The sequence below is a fragment of the Pteronotus mesoamericanus genome, unplaced genomic scaffold, assembly GCF_021234165.1.
Source record: "Pteronotus mesoamericanus isolate MK-2021 breed Mesoamerican mustached bat unplaced genomic scaffold, CSHL_Meso_final contig_20, whole genome shotgun sequence".
In the NCBI taxonomy this organism is placed as follows: domain Eukaryota; kingdom Metazoa; phylum Chordata; class Mammalia; order Chiroptera; family Mormoopidae; genus Pteronotus; species Pteronotus mesoamericanus.
Window position 1 is genome coordinate 61,220,724 of NW_026555085.1, and position 17,991 is coordinate 61,238,714.

The following is a 17,991-nucleotide window of genomic DNA, read 5'->3' on the forward strand; positions in this document are numbered from 1 at the left end:
ATATATATATATATATACACACACACACACACACACACACACACATATATGCATTAGTGTAAATGGAAGTAATGTCTACATCGCAGATTTTTTGAGATGAAATACATGCACAGAAAAATCATGCTATACATGACTTAAACGCTTGTCCTAAAACACAGATCACCATTGCCATGATCAACAGTTTTAACACCGTAATGGATGTTTCAATTTAATACCATTCCAATATAGCAGACATTTTATTTTCTTTTGGTTTCATTCTATTTTCTTGAAGGTCATTTGTCTGTATGCAATTCAGCTTACGTTGCTAATGTATTTTTATATGGCAAGAGAAATAAGGCAGTCATTTTAGGACTAAATTTAAAACTAGTCTAGAAATTAATAGCCAGAGCAAAATTTGTAAGAGGAAATATTGATAAACTGGACCTGATCAAAATAAAAAAAAACTTCTGCTCTGCAAAAGATCCTGTGAAGATGATGAATAGATAAGCCACAGCCTGGGAGAGATTATCCGTAAACCACATACACATATAAAAAATTCTAAAAATGCAACAGTAAAAAAACGCCCACAAAACAAAGAATTCAATTCCAAAATGGGCAGAAGACTCATAGATACAGAGAACATTCTGACTGTTGTCAGGTGGGAGGGGTGTTAGGAGAATGGGTGAAAAAGGTAAAGGGATTAAGAAGTACAGATTGGTTGTTACAGAATAGTCATGTGGATGTAAAGTACAGCATATAGAATATAGTCAATAATATTCTAATAACTACGTATGGTGTTACATGGGTATGAGATTTATACGCATGATCACTGAGCGAATTATATAATGTCTAATCATTGGCATGTACACCTGAAACTAATTTAATATTGTATCGGGTCGGCCAAAAAGTCCGTTTGGCTTTTCCTGTAATATGGCTTTAGCCATGCTTAGCTGTAGTTAACTTGATTCGAAACACTTTTGTTAGATTGTATTGTGACAGCTGTCATATCAGTGTGCATCTTAAAAAGACATTAAAATTAGTAAATTTTTGTATAGCCATTTTTAATATTAAAGATGGAAGAAAACAGACATTTTCAGCATATTATGCTTATTTCAAGAAAGGTAAAAGTGCAACTGAAATGCAAAAAAGATTTGTGCAGTGTATGGAGAAGGTGCTGTGACTGATCAAATGTGTCAAAAGTGGTTTGTGAAATTTTGTGCTGGAGATTTCTTGATGGACAATGCTCCATAGTTGGGTAGACAAGGTGAAGTTGATAGCGATCAAATTGAGACAATAACTGAGAACAATCAACATTCTACCATGAGGGATATAGTAGACATAATCAAAATATCCAAATCAACAGAGTTATTGGTGAAAATGAGAAATGTGTCTTTTATTTTACAAAAAAACCCAAAACCCCATACACAACTTTTTGGCCAATCCCATATTTTAACTCTAATTGAAACTAAAAAAAATGATTTAAATTTAAAAAAATGCGCAAATAACAGACATTTCACCAAAGAGGATAGACAGATGGCAAATAAGAACATAAAAAAATTAACTGACATATCGTTAGCCATTAAGAAAATACAAATTAAAACCACAATGCCATAGCACTACACACCTACCAGTATGTCTAAAATTAAATAATTGCAGCAACACCAAATGGTGGTGAACATATGTAAAAAGTAGTTTACATTAATTTTTTTAAAGACTGATTGATTTTAAGAGAGAGGGCAAGAGAGGGAGAAAGAGAGGGAGAGAAACTCAATTGGTTGCCTCTTACATGCCCCCAACTGGGGACCTGGCACACAACCCAGGCATGTGTCCTGAACAGGAATCAAACTGGAGACCTTTTGGTTCACAGGCTGGTGCTTACCCATTCAGTCACATCAGCCACAGCTGGAGGAGGTGGTTTAGTGATATAGCTGGTATAAATGTAAAATGGTACAGTCCCTCTAAAGAGTATAGTAGTTTCTTAAACTAAACATGAATTTACTGTATGACCTAGCAACTGTACTCCTGACTATTCCCAGAGACCTGCAAGTTTATGTTCTCAAAAAGAATCCCAGCAAAACCCCCCCAAACTGTACATGTATGTTCTTATCAGCTTTACTTTTGTAATATCCAAAAACTGGAAACAATCCCAATGTCATTCAACAGGTGAATGGTTAAGCTATCTGCGGTGTATTCATACCATGAAATACTACTCAGCAATAATAATTTTAAAACTTACTAATACATGCAACAACTTGTATGGAGCTCAAGGGAATTACATTGCATAAAAAAAGCTGAACTCAGGGTTACACATTGTATGATTTTATTTATATAATCTTAGTAAAATGATAACATTTTAGAAATGAAGAAGTTAATGGTTGTCGTAGGTTAGGGTGATGGGGAAATGAGGTAGGCAAGATAGGTAGCTGTGGCTATAAAAGAGTAGCCTTTGGGATGAAACAAAACTAATGAAACATGAGTAAGAAGGGTTTGTGGACTGTACTGTCAATTTCCTGGGCATGATACTGTATTACCGTTATAGATGGTATCACCAATGAGGGAATCTTGAGTGAAGAGTATACAGATCTTCCTGCATTATTTGTTATAACTGTATATAAAGGTTATACATTAATTCATGTAAAGCATTTAGAACAATGTCTAGCACGCAATAAATGCTCAGTAAGTGTTGTTACTGTTCTCAATAAATGTGACTTGACACTCAATAAAAATTTATTAAATACTAGTATGTATTTTGTATTGAGTTGTAATACAAAACGTGGAAGCTTTTAAGAAGATACTATACTCATTTTGGAGTCATCCTGTCACTACACAGTATCAGTACTAATTCTTTTGTTTTGGTCAAATATAGTCTATCAACATATAATTATGAATTAGAAATGTGGTTTATGTTCAAAATAACAATTTTTAGCTAGAAGGGACTATATCCTGCTCACTGACCACAGAGTCAACGACCATAAAGAGGAGGAAGAATCACATAAGAAACTAAAGGGGGATTCTACTCACTGAAACAAAGCGATTAAAAATTATGAAAGAGGAGGGCGGGGTGGGAGCCTGAGATGGGAGAAGGGAGCTCACAAGCAGGCGGCAGGCAAGGTCTGTGTGAGGGGCAGGCGAGAGGGAAGGCAAGACATAGCCATCTTCCTCACCAGCTAGCCAACTGTGGTTTGTTCCCTTCCTCAGGAGCGTGCCAGTGCCTGGTCTGACCCAAACCCTGTCCCCAAATGGCCAGAACAATGACATCGTCCAGGATAAGGGGACCATAGTTCTTTTCTGGAAGCACAAGGTGCACGGGAGGCATTCCTACAGTAGGGGAATGGCAAACAATGTGTATTCTACCTTGATAACCCAAGAGACTATGAGCATACATGACATTATTGCATAGGTTAATGGCATAGTATTTTTAAATTACACAAAAGTAGAAAAGCTTTTTCAGGAGCGGCCTATTGCCAGGGCATGCTCTTTTCAGGCTTCATTAGTTTGAACAAAGTAAAATTTCAAGCAAAGGTGCAGCATGAGTATATTCTCAAATTTAAACTTCTGCAAGCATCATTTAAGAGAATGAATGTTGATAAGGTAATTCTAGTGGAGAAGCCAGAGAAAGGATGTTTCTAGTATAACTTGTATTTCATTCAGTGGTTTAAGAAATTTTATGATGCTAAGATGGAAGGAGTATGATACTGTAGAAGCACAAGGGCAAGATGCAATTCCTCCCCAAGAACCCTGGCAAACAGGTCTTCAACCTGCCAAAAAAAACACTCTCCATGCAAGCTGCCCACAGTGTGAACTCCCCAACAGCAGGAGCAGCTAAATCAAGTCCATGATCTAAACCAGGATCCACACCTTCTCATCCCTCATCAGCCAAAAGGGCTTCATCCAGCAGCTCAACATCCAAATATGATAAAGATTTGGGAACACTGGTCATACAGCTTAATGAACAAGTACATTCATTAAAACTCATCCTTAAAGGTGTGGAGAAGGAAAGGAATTTCTACTTTGGAAAGCAGAGAAAAATTAAGGTTCTCTGCCAAGAGCAGGCGGAGGAAAATGACGACCTCACACAGTGACTAGTGGAAGTCCTCTAATGCCTCAGACAAGCACGAGGGCCACCCAGAAGAGCCCCAAGCAGAGGAACAAGTCCACAAACAGCAGCCCAAGCAGCAGGAAGACTACCGACCTGTCTTGGCAATTCTGACACTTCCATTTTGTGCAGGCACTTTTACTCTGGAGAACTGGAACACATGAGACCTCAAGCTCAACAGAAACCAGTTGTTCCCAGTCTGCCGCTAACATCAACGCATTGTCACATACATATGCCAGCCACTGCACTCGGTCCCCATTTCCTTTGCCAAGACCCACAGCGGTCGGTCATGTGGCAGCCTACCTGGGAGAGATCACGGGATCCCACACCTTCAAATTCACCACATGGCTGTGTGAGACTGGTTCTGCTCTCTTCATTTCCTTCCACTACAATTCTCCCCACTCCATGACCACCACCAACATCCTCTTTTTATCCTGGTGCTAAACAATGATAATTTGATATATGGTATTTATATTGGCATTTCTCAGCCCTGTGTCACTAAACATCACACACATTTGTAGTGCTTTGATGTTGCAAGTCTAATCGTTGAACATAAATTTGGTAAAATAAAAACATAAAAATTCAGAAAGGATACAACCTTAAAGATGTCCAAAGATGCAAAAGGATTCACTGGGTTGTGAAACTTACAAATGCCCTTAATTTAAAGGCGGGGGAAGGTTGTGTGTGTATGTATGGTGGTGGCGGTGTCACCAATTGACAGGGCAGGCAAAACCGGGTGGTGATAAGGAGCCCGGTGTGTTAAACGGCTTGCATGGAATCATCCTAATACTAGTTCAAGAGCTCCAACCAATGACCTGAATCGCTGTAAACTGACCCCATAATATTCACTCCAGTGAGCCTCAGATGGGCATCCTATTCTTGGTTGGACTGAAGAACCAATTATACTGATATTCTATGTATGTTGTATTTTTCTAGGTGTAGCAGTAAGTTTTGATATCATTAGCTACTTTGTGTGTATGCTTTGCTTTTCAAGTCCTCTGAAATAGTCAGGATGATTTACTACTTTTATAAGTAAAGTTATTTAATTCCCAAGAGTTGTTTAAGTATATCAAAGAATTCACTTGTTAGATTTGTAGGTGTTTTTAATTTTTAAAAATCCTCACCTGAGGATGTTTCTTGATTTTAGCGAAGAGGGAAAGGGAGGGAGAGGGAGAGAGAGAAATATCAGTATGTGAGAGAGAAACAACGATCAATTGCCTTCCATTATGCACCCTGACCAGGGATGAACCTACAACCTGGGTATGTGCCCTGACCAGGAATCGGACCCGTGACTTTTGTTGTTTGGAAAGACACTCTAACCAACTAAACCAACCTGCCAGGGTTACCTTTTTTCTTTCTTTCTTTCTTTTTTTTTTTAAATCAGCTATACTGAACTGTAACTGGAATTATCAATGTCTATCATTAAAGAAAGTAATTAGATTTATAGATTCATTTCAATTATATAAGTAGTACTATGTGTTTTAGAAGAATTAAATCTGGAAAAGGAATGAATTAAGAAATATCAAGAAGTGAAAAAGACTGCTCTTACTTTTACACAAAAATTACTATATTTATAACTAGCATAAATTGAATTGAAAGGCATTAGAAAAACTGGATTTTACAATGTACAAGTCTAATAAAATAAAATGTAAATAACTGTAGCACACCGTCCATGCACAAAAGCTACCTCCAATATTAAAACTCTACCAATTACTGGGGCTATCAAAAATCAGTGTATTTTCACTTGACACACAGTTTTAAAATAATGAAATTTATTATATTTGAAAAGCTTTATATAATAAGCAGTAAAAGCCTCATTAATACCAAACTGGTGACCATCATGAATACTCATAAAACATTTCTTATAGATTCTTATTAAAGAAAACAAAACCACAATACTTTACTTTTGAGAATAACATAGTTGCTGATATTCCATTAATAGTGGCAACAGGCATTACAGTGATATAAAATAAATTGCAATGAAGAGTGTTTTATTTACTTCTTACGCTAAAAAAAATATTTGAGGTTTCTTGTAACAAAAGCATGCATATAAGAACAAAAACTATTAACACATATGTAGCTTGTGTTAAAAATAAAACAAACAACCAAGCTCACAGATACAGACAACAGAATGGTGGTTGGGGAGGGATAGGTGAACTGTTTTTTTGTTTCAACAAATTCAAAAAAATTTAAAAAGGACTTATCCTACTGCACAGTCTATAAAATGAATTGGAGTTAGTGAGAGACTGGAGAACGGGGGAGTCCCTTTAGTTTGCTTGAGAAATAATGAGGATATGAACTTGCATGGTAGCAAAGAAAATGGAGAGAACAGATATAAGGGACATGAATAAATGATGTGACCTGGAAATAGATTTGTGTCATTGACTTATACATTTATTCATTCTTTAATCCATGTCTTTCATTGTATCAAGTACTTGTTAGAGGTACTCAGCAAAAAATGAGAGTTTCTGCCCTCACAAAGCTCTCTGACCAACACTAAGTAGCTCCTTTAATCTAGAAACTTAAAAATTAGTCCTGCTCCCTGAGTGTTCAGTCGCCATCCAGAACCACGTCCTTTCACGTCCGTTCTGCTTCCCAGCCTGTTCCCAAACCTCCCAGTGTCTGATCACATCCTACTTTCTTGACTGTAGTGCCTCCCCCACTCCATTGGCAGCACTCCAGCTCTCATCTCTGGCTTCACTTCTTAGATTCACTTCCTACTTCCTATTTTGTGTTAGGGCTGATTTCATAAATTCTCACCGAGTCTAGCCAAGCGCTGTGGTCTTTGCAACTAGGCACAGTCTTTATGGTGCCTTCCATCCCCCAAACAGCCCAGCACTCAGAGTCCAGCCATTAAAAAACAACAGAAAGAATTATTCCAATAGTAGTATCCTGGTTCAGAGCCTCTGACCAGAGAGGCAGGGGTACATTATATCATAAATCACTCACTAAACACTGACTGAGCACTTTCTAAGTTATCACTATGTTTAGGGGATACAAAGATGAAAAAAGTACACATAAATAATTGTAATACAGTGCTCAGTTATAACAGAAATATGTACAAAGCGCTGAGAGAAACTTTAAAAGCCCAAGCAAAAAAATAAAAAAATAATAATTTTTTTTGCTAGAATCTCAAGCACAAAATTTAATTCTGGACTTTTTGGCAGCTAGAGCAGAAACAAAAATAAATCTGCCAAAATCTTAACTGTTTACATAGTTTCATTTTCTAAGAGAGGAAGATGTACCAGTAGGTACAAAGTAAAACATGTTAAGTGTGGTAGAGTATAATGTATGAAAACAGTAGGGAGTTTCAAAAAGAGGATGAAAACAAAGGAGGGAATACAGAAGGTCTTCAAGATTTCAACTTAAAATAGATAATATTTTTTAAAATAGAGAAAGCGATAAGGCCTTTCAGGCATAGTTCAGCACCAATCCTTCCCTTTCACAAGCCCCCTCCCCACTAGAGTATTCAGAGGGCAGCTGGAATACAATGGTGCCTGTGAGAAATTAGGGGATAAGGGAAGAAAAGTGGGCTGAGAGTGTAGCATGTAGACCTTGTAATGTCAAATGTAGTGGGGGATTAAGAAAGGTTCGCTTGGAATCCCAACTCATAACACAACTGACTGTGTACCTATGGCAAATTACATCAATCTTTGGGAGTCTGTTTCTGAATTTGAAAAATGGGAATAATGTGTATCTTTCAATGACTGCTCTGATCACTACGTAAGATGAGATCCATAAAACATCTTATGCAACAGGTGCTTAACAATGATTAGTTCTTTCCATTTTTCCCTTTTAAACCAGTTAAGTGTGGAACCACTAACAAAGAGAATGAAAAATAATTGGTATTCAACCATCAGTTCCCTTTGAAGTCTTGCTAATTAGAATAAATAAGTGGCACAAATAAAAAAACAGGGGTTTACACAGGATATGCTCCCAGACTTTACCAACAGACACATGATACGTGCTTCAAACTGTCACATGCACATTTGGTCTAAGATATATTCATGCATGTCAAATTCTGCACCACATGCTATTCAAAAGAAGCCTCATATTAAAATTAGCTTAAGAATATACACAATTACAATACCTCATTAAGTAAAAAGAACAGACCATTTTCAAATGAATGCTTTTAGGCCTTTACAGTAAACAGTCCTTTTGGTTGTGGGAAGTGGGGAAACAAGAGGGGAGCAGGGTGGGGAGTCTGTGCCACTTAATCAGACGACTTTTATCCTTTATGTAGGGAAATAGGAGGCTTGAAAATAAGCACTTTCTGTAGTTACACTACCAGAGTCTGAAGTCCACTTTTAATATTCCCGACAACTCTAAAAAATAATAATTAACATTTGAAAAGCTGTCATTATTATAGTCAGGGACACTTAATCCTCAAAGCAGTAGTGTTTTAATTGAAACTATGATTAAATGAAAGCACCCACCAGAATTATATCCACACATCTGGTTTGAAGTTTATGTTTTGTCTTATTTAAATTGTTATATTTATTATAATTCTGTCTAGACAATGCCAAATGTATTTTGTCACTTAAATAGTTAAGGCAAATTTTCTTCAAATACAGGCAACAACAGTTTGTGTCTTCTCCATATCCTTTCATTGAATAAAATGTGTTACCGGGAATCACCATTTTGCTTTTGGTCAAGGCTGAGATCAACTTGGTGCTGTTTATAAAGCAAATTAAAAAACCAGTTATATCACTTAAATTCTTTATATGAAATTATTAGTAGTGTGGTCAAATGAGAAGCTTCCTATATAAGTGCTAGACTGATGTTTTTAGTAATAATTATCTAACTTCTTCTAAGGTTTCTTCAAAAAGATTTCAAAATCATACCAAGGGAATCAGTTTAAATTTCACTGTCCATGAGAGCTTTAAAATATCTTTGCTAATTTTTCCAAAGCCACACTAAAAAGGCAGGCTAATACAAGAGTAATGTAATTAATAAACCTCTACTGAAGAATCAAATGACACTTTTATATATGGGCAATTTTTATCTTCATAGTATACTTGTATAAAATAATAAAGCAGTACTTTAAAAATGTACAAATAAATCAAATAGCAAGAGGAAACATTTGCGTTAAAGAGGTAGTGGTGACCTCAGAATTCAAATTCTGTTCCCTTGATGCACAGGCTTATCCACCAGAAAAATGGTTTAAAACCTGGGTTAGGATATAAAGAAGTCCTACAAAGATTCCCAGCCCTCTGAGCACGGCCTGTGGGTTTCACAGTGAATGCTAAATAAAGTGTATAATATGGGAATGTTGATAACTGTTTCTGGCACAAATAAACGACCCTGGATTTGACAGTGGTTTCTTAGATATGAAAACCCAAAAGCACAAGCAACAACAACAACAAAAGCTGGACTTCATAAAAACTAAAAATTTCTGTACTTCAAAGGACACCATCAAAGAAAGCTGAAAATCTCCAGTATGGGAGAAAATATTTGCAAATCATATACCTAATAAGAGATTAGTATCCAGAATATATAAAGAACTTTTACATCTCAACAATAAAAAGACAACACAATTAAAAAACCAGCACAGGAATTAAAGATATTTCTCCTAAGATGAAGTAAAAATGGCTAGTAAGTACATAAAAAGATGTTTAATTAGTACTTAGGGAAGTACAAATCAAACCCAAAATGATATGCCCCTCCATACCCACTAAGATGTCTATAATTAAAATGACTAAAAATGGCCCTGGCTGGTGTGGCTCAGTGAGCTGGGTGCCAGCTTGCGAACTGAAGGGTCGCTGGTTCGATTCCCAGCCAGGGCACATGCCTGGGTTTCGGGCCAGGTATCGAGTTGGGGGCGCGTGAGAGGCAACAACACATTGATGTTTTTCTCCTTCTCTTTCTCTGTCCCTTCCCTCTTCTCTAAAAATGGATAAATAAATTTTTAAAATGATAGAAAGTAAGTATTGTCAAGAACGTGGGCAAATCGGAACCCACATACATTGCTCATAAGAATTTAAAATGGTTCAGAAACTTTGGAAAACAGTCTAGCAGATCCTCAAAAGGTTAAGGAAAGAATTACCATAGTAATTCTTTTCTAGAATAACCTAGTAATTCCAATCCTAAGTATCTACCCAAGAGAATTAAAAATCTATGTCCACACAAAAATTTTTATATTAATGTCCATAGCAGCACTTATTCATAATAGCCAAAACGCAGAAAAAATTCAGATGTCCATCAGTTGGTAAATAGAAAAACAAATGTGATGTCTCCATACAATGGAATATTACTTGGCCAAAAAAATGAATGTATTGAAATATGCTACAATATTGATGAACCATGGAACTGTAATACAAGTGAAAGAAGCTAGACATAGAAGGCCATGTATTATAAGGTTCCCCTTACACAGAACGTTCAGAATGGGCAAATCCACTGAGACAGAAGGTAGATTAGTGGATTAGTGGTTGCTGTGGGCTGCAGGAAAGGGAGACTAAGGAGTGACAACCTAAGAAGGTATGGGGTTTCTTTTTGGAGTAATGAAAAACATTCTGGAACATTGTTTCATTATAGTATAATGAGATGCTGAGGAACTTAACTCTTTGTATCAATTGGCCTATGATAAAATTGGTTTTGTTATTTGTTGTTTTGCTTAGAGGTACAGAACCTATCAAATGCATTAAATGAGGACCTACTATATACAGTAATGATGGTTGCACCAATTCAGTGAATATTTTCAAAATATCAATGAAGAATACAGTTTAAAAGGGTGAACTTTATGGTATCAAACTTATACATCAATAAAGCCATTATTAAAAAGTAAATGTAAATAATAAGTCCTCATGTGGGTAGTAGAGGGAGGGAGCACCTCTGGGTTGATCATCCAGATTCATTAGTTTGATTTGTAACTATTCATCATATATGTCTATTTTGTAAGTTTTTTAAAAAAATAATGGTATTTCAGCCCTGACTGGTGTGGCTCAGTGGACTTGAGTGCTGGCCTGAGAACTGCCCAAAAAACTAATGATCATTTTCAAAAAAACTTTTTTAATGTTTTAAAACTTTTTTGAAGGAAGTCGAGAGAGCTCCCAAATAATAAGGATCAGAGAAATATTCCTGTCCTTATCAATTTAAAATATCACAGGTTTTGCTTTAAGAAGTTGTATAGCATCATGGCAATTTTAAAGTTGTCTGTGAGAATTTAAGTAACTTAATTGTTCAGCAAAATACATTTAAAATTCATGTTCTGATACTTAAAATGAAGCCAAAAAGCTTTGAAATTATAAAATGCTAGTCTAAAAGAGGGAAGGTTTACTAAAAGAGATTCAGAATTTAATAATAAGAAGTAATCTATCAAAAAAAAGTAATCTATCTTACCAAATACAGTGTCCAGGTCATTAAAAAATGTCTTTATTGATAAACTGCTGCCCATATTGTAGGCTCATTATGTCTACTGTTTCTGAGCTTTCCCAGAACCCTCTTTACCGTCAGGATAGCAAGGGAACTCCCCATCGCCCTACTTCTTCCTTACCAGCTTGGAAGTTCTGATTCCCACCCACACTGCTGTGAACAAAACGAGGAGGGCAGACTCTGCAGTAAGAGGAGCTCTTCCTCTTGCAGATTCATGAGTTAGAATCTGGAATGATACAGAAACAGTACTATAAATGCAGTCAGGGTTTATGGTACTGATATCATAGTTCAATTTTATTATTAATTACATGGCCTGTCCTAGGAATTTCATTATTTATAATACAAATCCCTATCTCCATTTAAAAAATCAAATTTTTGGAACACAGTGTATGAAGAGAGGGCTGTCTACAGAATTCAAAGGAGGCTGATGTCTCCCAACAGCATTTTATTTCAAGATAATCTAACATCACCAATACAACAAGTTAAGTTACAGTTTCTTTTTCATAATAGAAGTCTTAGAATAGCATAAATATGTTATTTAGCACACTGAAGTGGTGACTTTTAAATAGGGTTTTAAGAGGATTGTATACATCAAAGATTAATTCTTGTGTAATTTAAGTGACAGTTTATCCATCAGAGAAAAAGAAGACTGTGGTGAGGGGCTCAACAAGAGGCATTCTGCTCCAAAGAGTTCATTAGTAAAAGAGGATACAGTGTGGCTAAAAGCTATAATCACTGCACTTATCTTAAAGTCCTCTTAGGAACCAGGTCTTAAAGGATGATAAACTTGGCCTCATGAATAGTTATCAGCCAAACTACAAAATAAGTGAAAGAGTATAGTATTCTGATTTAAAAGATAGTGCTTTATTTAAAGAACAATAAAGTTCCTTAAGTAATTTTACTTGTCATTGTTCCAAAAACAGCATCATTATTTCCCAGAATTAATTACAATTAAAGGAAACTTTCCTTATTACACAGAATGATTACAATAGTATTTAGTGTGAACACTGTTAAAACATTCCAAAGTAATAAACTCTTCATTAGCATGTGTTATGGCTTAGGAAGGTTATGGAAGTACAGTTTTAAAAAATTTAAAATGATAATGTGGTAGGGACAAAAGCAAATTTGTTAGTTCTTTTCCATTAAGGATTCCTCAATGTAGAAACCAGAGTTCAAGTTACACTTTGATGTGCAGATCCTTTTGAAAGCTACTCTACCCTGTTTTATATGAAGCATCTGTAGCTAAAACGAACACCTAGTGAAGAGTATGAATGTTACATTACATAAGCAGACGTCAGAACTGTCCCAAGCTGATCCTAAGTTACTTTAAACATGTACATTCACAGAGTCAGAAATTAGCTATGGCTTACTTCTTAGAAGTAACAGATAATTACCCTCATCATGATGAAAAGGATTTTAAATGTAAGCTAATAGAGGTATTTTTCCTTCAGCAAAGTTCTGCTTTTAAAAGTAAACTTCAAAACTTTAATTAAAATAGGAAATGCTTTATTATGTAGTAAAAACACTCTTCAGATTATGGAGGCAGAGAAAAGGAAGGACTCTGTAAAGGGGGAAAGGTGGGACAGAAAGATGAAAAAAAAGAGGAAGGGAAAAGAAAAAAGGGAAAAGCAGGAAGACTAAAAGGATACTGAAATATAATATTTCCTTCACATTTTATACTAACAGGAGAAATCCTTTCCTTTAGCAATAGATAGCCAATGTATCTTTTATCTATGCTTTGAGAAATTTACACAAAATGTCAATAAGCATTACCTTGAATTTCTGAGTCTTTAGCTTTGAAAACATGCTGTTTCTTTAAATATATGTTAATTTTCTACATTTCAAGTGAAATTTCCACATAATGTTTTGAGGCCAAGTTTAATATGATGTAAAACATGGTTAAATGAAATTCAATAGTAACATACTTTAGTTTGATTTCTCAAAGTTTTGTGCACGTTAACTCAGCCACATATCTAATACACAAATCATTCATCAGTGAACTCAATCATTTGAAATCTTCAGGTTACTAATTCATAATTTCACAGCTAATACAATTTTAATTAATTTATGTTTTGTACATAATTGTGTCACAACATATGCATACAGACAGGTGACGTTCATGAAAAGATCACACCCAAGGTAGACATATGGTCTTCTCAAATATGGTTTCCAAATGTAGATCCAATTCTGTTGAACTTAATTATGATCAGACTCATCATTCCATTAATAGAGACCTCTCTTTATCCCTACACCCCCTCAGCAATACACTCCAACAGTGGCTCTTTGAACCAGCACTGACCCTCCTTTAAATTTATAGCCTTTTTTGAAGCAGACCTTTGAGAGATACATCCTGTTTAAGACAAGATATACAGTACTCTGTAAAATGCTCCCAAGGCATCAAAGTAAGATAATACAACTGAATGTTTAAACTAGGCTGTATTTTTTAACAGAGAATTAACATTTTAATAAATCACAGTCTGCGAAGAAGCACCCTGACTAAAGATTTGAGGAGTTTCAGATATGTATATTAGTATCTCTATCTATATGTGATATCTATATAATTGTAATACACACATCAATATATCAATACATATATATCTGTATTTATATCATCTCTTTATATTGCCTTACTATTATAAGCAATCTATATGGATCGCAAAACAGAAGTATCATACAACCCCCCACAAAAACTTAAAATTAAAAACAAACCAAGTATGACCCAACAACTAGGACATACTTCATCAAAGAGTATGATACCAGAATATGAAATGTCAAATAAAATTTTCTGGGATTGGGCCAGAAATAAAGAATAGAGCATTATTGGCCTTTGTATTTTTAATTGGTTTTTCCTTCTAATATTCCTAAATAATCATCCTATATATTACCTACTTGAAATTATTACCAAGTAGTTATTTTAAAAGTATGAGTAATTAGACCAAAAGCAACTCTCATATTTACCCAAAAGAAGGAACCACTACTAAGAATCAAAGCCTAGTAATTCTGTTCTTGACAGGTGTTGTGTGTTCTGGCATGTTATATGAAAATCATTTATGAGAAGGACAGAAAAAAAAAATCAGAAGGCAGTTTTCACTATTGGAATAGATAAATGATTAAGCAAATTTTCTAACATCATGAAATTGTCAGTACATTAGACGACCACCCTCAGGGGCACCATTTCTGAATGCTGGCATTCTCTGAGATGAAAAGGGGCTGAGAAAAAAAAAGTGTGATAGTAACACAAAGAAACCAATTTGGGTTGAAGGCGTGAACATTCTTTATATAGGAACCAAACTTAAGCTTGCAAGTGCCAAGACCTTATTAGGACAGGAGTAAATCAAGAAGCTAAAATCTACATCAGGTAAAGTTAGGGAAAGATGGCAGGATTGTGAGTCAGTCACTAAAGCAGGAGGAAGAGTCTGGTTGACTGTCCTAAGGTACAGGTTACCTCTAGCATATATTGTATTACAGGTTGACAATTCCTCCAAGAAAATTAAACATTAACTGTAATGTGAGGTGCTTCAGTAAATAAAAAAACCAAGAACTGAAAAATGTTTTCTGAAAAACAGGTATATACTAAGATCTTATTTTGTAATACAAATACTCTTGGGTACTTAGGTATGAACAAGCTAGATCTATTTTCATTTTAGTCAAGAGAACTTTTTAAGCCATCACATAAATTATCTTGAACTTTTGTGAAGTATCAAACTGACCAACTGGAGTGTAACTCCTTTATACTGTATCTACTCATGGTCTCAAAGATGTATGAAGGAGACGTGAAATAATCAAAAGCAGAGAATGAGAAAGAAAATACATACCAATAACTGTTAGGTAAACTCTTACGTATGTTAGAATACTATAAAAAACACTTAAGCATTTTACTACAATCAAGAATTTCTGTGTTGGGAAAGTTAATCTGGCTTCTAATATTACCCCACAGTACTACATGCTTAAACATGGGGAATTAAGTTCGTTCTGTCTCTAAGTTTGAGAGTTCATGTTTCAATGTGATAACTAAAAACCGCTTAATTGGTAATTAGAAAAAGAACATTCTGTGAATAGAAGAGAAACAAAACCACATAATTTTAGCTATCTGTTTCAATCTCTTCACACTAAAGGCAGGATGTTATGTTTTTACTTTCTGTCCATGCATTTTCTCTATTAGAATAAAAAAAAGCACTAACGGCAGAAAGCAACCAAAAGGGTGGAGTAATAAGGAGCCTGATGTAGGTAGAAATGGTTTCAAATGGAAAGTTAAGCTACAAAGGGGTTAAAAATTAAAAGTAATAACCTTAACAATATATCAAAGGGAATAGTGACTAAGACTGTGGGCTTTGGAGCCATACCAACTAGGTTCAAATCCCAGCTCTTCCACTTCCTATACTGAGTGACCCAGGGCAAATTTCAATAACCAATCTTTATCTCAATTACCACATGTGTAAAATGGGGATAGTGCTATCATATATTACAGAAAACTACAGTAAGGATTAAATAAATGAATACACGCAACATACTTAAAATAGTATCTGGAACACAGTAAAGTACTCAATAAATGTGCTCCTATTGTTATTTATCTAGAATTACTAGCAATATTTTTTATCTTGGAAATACTGAACGAAACAATGATCCGGGCTCAACGATTTTCACCTTTTTTCATCTCATGGCACAAACTAATTACTCAAATTCTGCGGCATACCAAAAAATATATTTTTGCCAATCTGACACAAAAAAATAGGTATAAATTTTGATTCATTTACACCAGATGGCTACTGTTGTATTGGCTGTTAACATTTTTTCTTCTAAAGGAAAAGAGGTCTGTGCCCCTGACTAAACAGTCAGGCATTACATATTTTAAAAATTCTTGCACACACTGGCTGAAAGCTGCTGATCTAACTTGGTGCAACAAATTAGTGAGGTGAAAATACCGATTTCATTGTACAACATTTTTAGTAGTCTGAAATAATTTTGCATTATTTTCATTTTTCTAGCAATAAGTTAAGGAAAACAGTAACTATATTATCTGTGTTATTTTGAAATTAATAAAGCAAAATTTTAAAAAGCTCTAATAAATATTTGTTTTCATCCAACACTTTAAAAACATCAAATGATCTCAATCAAAAAGTCCCCATTCCTATACATGACAATTGTTTAGAAATATACCTACCAAATAAGCTAATAATTAATAGTTGCTTTCATTTTTCAAAAATTCACATGGGAAGCAATTTAAATCTAAAACCATCTCACGAAGTAGTGGTTAGCTTATTTTTATTTAGCAAGGACAATCAAAACTTGCTGTGTTGTGCTGCCCCCTACAGGTCTCAATATACCTTTTAAAAGATGCCTATGTATGAGTATTACTTGAGTTTTATATTAATAATATTAATATTAATGCAAAGTTTTACTCATTCCTATGTTCATTCATTCATTCAAGCCAGGAACAGTCTCTAAGAAATACCTATAAAGATACAGAGAGAAGTGAAACAACTCCTTGTTCTCCAAGAATCCATAGGTAAAAGCTTACAGAGAAACTACATATATTTCAACAGATCAATGGTAAAATACTGCAAAAATAGCTCCAGAAATATCTATATTATATTGTAATGCTGCACATAAAACAGTAACTAGGCTGGAAATACAAGACCCAAGTTCTTCTCCCATCTTTGCCACCAAATGTCCAGCTGAACCCTGGATAAGAGTTCTGTGCAAGTTGTCTTAATCTAAAATTAGGAGGGTAAATTAGACGATTCCTAAAGGTTTCTTTTGGTTTTAATAGTCTATAATTACATTTCCCACAATAAAAGCTAGATGAAAATACTTTTAAAATAAAGTTAAGAGAAAGAAGAAATAATTTCTACATAGTATGAAGAGTTGGAGCTTCTATGACGAAACCAAGAAAGACTTCTTGGGGTCGGTGACATTGGAGGTGAATTTAGAACCATTCTGGGAGTGGAGGCTATTCCTAGAGGGAGTGAGAACTGTAAGAAAATGAATCATCAAGCATGTTTGGGGGAAAAACAAGTGATGTTATCTAGTTGGAGTATAGTTGTGTTTTATAAAAATCAAACTAATAGGAACTAAAAGAACAAATGGTTAAGAAGGAGATAAATAAAAATAGTTCTGGTACATTACAATGTACAATTCTAGGAAACGATCAAAAGTGATTCCAAGGTATTAAGTCTAGGAACTTGAAGGAAGGTGGTAAAGAAATAGGGAACTGAAACAGAAAGAGTAGGTTATGTGAGTACCGTATTTTGCCATGTGTAATATGAACTTTTTTCCCCAAATTTTTGAGGGAAAAATAAGGATGCACATTATACTTTGGTATAATGATTACATACCATGGGTATAATAACCCCATGTATAATGTGCACAAAATGTGGGTGCACATTATATACAGCAAAATACAATGTTTGGTAGTGACAAGGAACAGATTTTGGGACCCAAATAGAGCCTCACAGAGAAGACTATGCAAAGACCAGATGTAGGGAGCTATTTGTTAGCTATGTTTTATTTTTATTAGTCATAAAAATAAAAGCCTATAGGAGGCA

General features: G+C 35.0%; 1 protein-coding gene and 1 pseudogene across 1 annotated transcript in view; one reads left to right on the forward strand and one right to left on the reverse strand.

The window, feature by feature from the left end:
• The window catches only part of ATG5 (autophagy related 5), a 116,518-nt gene that overhangs the window by 20,337 nt on the left and 78,190 nt on the right, over window positions 1-17,991 (reverse strand). The gene's annotated exons all lie outside the window — the stretch shown is intronic.
• On the forward strand, window positions 3,174-4,239 carry LOC129067641 (microtubule-associated protein RP/EB family member 2-like; annotated as a pseudogene).